Source organism: Lottia gigantea (genome assembly GCF_000327385.1).
Source record: "Lottia gigantea unplaced genomic scaffold LOTGIsca_16, whole genome shotgun sequence".
NCBI lineage: Eukaryota > Metazoa > Mollusca > Gastropoda > Lottiidae > Lottia > Lottia gigantea.
This window is the reverse complement of record NW_008707965.1, coordinates 3332326-3334887: the sequence shown is the minus strand read 5'-3', so window position 1 is coordinate 3334887 and position 2562 is coordinate 3332326.

Below are 2562 nucleotides of genomic sequence, written 5' to 3'. Positions count from 1 at the left end.
CTTGTAGATACGATATGTCCGATAAGTTAACAGTTCTTGTAGATACGATATATCCGATAAGTTAACAGTTCTTGTAGATACGATATCCGATACGTCAACAGTTCTTGTAGATAAGATATATCCGATAAGTTAACAGTTCTTGTAGATACGATATCCGATACGTCAACATTTCTTGTAGATACGATATATCCGATAAGTTAACAGTTCTTGTAGATACGATATATCCGATAAGTTTACAGTTCTTGTAGATACGATAAGTCCGATAAGTTAACAGTTCTTGTAGATACGATATGTCCGATAAGTTAACAGTTCTTGTAGATACGATTTATCCGATATGTTAACAGTTCTTGTAGATACGATATATCCGATAAGTTAACAGTTCTTGTAGATACGATATATCCGATAAGTTAACAGTTCTTGTAGATACGATATGTCCGATAAGTTAACAGTTCTTGTAGATACGATATGTCGGATATGTTAACAGTTCTTGTAGATACGATATGTCCGATAAGTTTACAGCTCTTGTAGATACGATATGTCCGATAAGTTAACAGTTCTTGTAGATACGATATTTCCGATAAGTTAACAGTTCTTGTAGATACAATATGTCCGATAAGTTAACAGTTCTTATAGATACGATATGTCCGATATGTCTACAGTTCTTGCAGATCCGATGTATCCGATACGTTCACAGTTCTGTAAATCTGAAATATCTAATACGTTAACAGTTCTTGTAGAAATATGTACATCTATTCGATTTGATATTCAACAGTTTTTCTTTCAGTTTACAGTAATTAAATACACTCTATTACCTATAAGTTGAGAGTTGTGGACGAGTTTATATTCTGATAGCAATTTACTGCTTCTAAAAATCTATACAAAAACAATATTCTTGATGGTTGACTAGATTTAACTTTGAATCAATGATATGAAGTTATGCAAACGATAATCAATAAGAGTTAAAGAAAGTCAGATGTAATCAAAAATGACAATTTTTTATTATCTAAAAAGTTGTAAAAGATTAAAAAAAATATGCTATTTACTTTTATGTACGTATTTGATTAACTGAGTTTTCTCAAGGGTTGATAACAAAAAGGAGTGTACTAATTGTTAAAGGGGCGTGTTTATAGGTCAATTAGTTAGAAAACTACTGTACGGATTTGAGCACAATAAACGCCCAATTGTAGATAAATATGTCTCCTACGTATTTTCTATGTTTCACCTAAAATATCGAGTCCTAACACCAAAACTAGTTCTAACTGCTTACTTAACAATTAGTAGTCTACGCGTTTAATTAACATATATGTAAATAACGTACTTTAGAAACCCTTTCATTAATATATTACAACGTTTTTAATTGTGCATATAGTCGCTTTAAGTAAGCCGTTCAAACAAGTTGTGGTTTTGTCTCGATATTTTTAATTGAAATCTTTAGAATAACTAGAAGACATATTTTCTCCGTTTCAATAGCCCAAATGGTGCAGAAAAGTAGGACGTAAAACTCTATTCGTTTCATTTCATTCCTTACAATTCGACGTTAGTTTTCAACACGAACAAAAAACATAACGCCTTTCAAGTAGTTTTGGCGTTCTTAAATTAACGGCAAGGTGATTTAAAATAAGACTTTCAGATTAGGTAATGACATTTTTTTCAAGATTTTGGTCTATCTTACTTTCCCAACCGACCTTAGAAAATCAGACTGTCCCTCTAAAACATACCAAGGCCTTAGTTTGCCATTTTCGGGAATTAATTTGGGTCTAAAATATATGTAAATATATATTAGAACCTCTAGAACGAAAAACGAATAAATCCTTCAAACATACTTCAAACTAGGAACTTATCTATATAATATGGATATCAAGAAAAGACGAGTCGTCATTTATACGCACATTGATTACTGATTAGCTTAGCTAAAACGATTCGCGTCTCTTACGATCGGTCAAACGGATAGCAAACGTGTAGGTCTACCTTTAAAGTTTCTACAATAATTAAACCTAATAACACACCATGTCAGATTTGAGATCAATATATTTTGAGGGCGGTGAGATTTAATTTTAGATCAATGAGATGACTGGTGCATTTTTTTTTAAGTAGTTCCGATGACTGAACAATGAATGAAACTAGAACTATAATATTTATAAATAGTATTTAGGGTTTCAGTCATTCGTTTAAACATTATTTTACTTTTGTAATTTTTTTTTTGATGCAGGCAAACTGTAAACAAAAAACCTTGTGCCCGTAATACTGTGACCAAATAACCTGAGCCCGTAAGACTGTAACCATAATACCTTGTGCCTGTATTACTGTAACCATAATACCTTGTGTCTGTATTACTGTAACCATAATACCTTGTGTCTGTATTACTGTAACCATAATACCTTGTGCCTGTATTACTGTAACCATAATACCTTGTGCCTGTATTACTGTAACCATAATACCTTGTGTCTGTATTACTGTGACCACAATACCATGTGTTTGTAATACTGTGACCACAATACCATGTGTCTGTATAACTGTGACCATAATACCATGTGTCTGTAATACCGTGACCATAATACCATG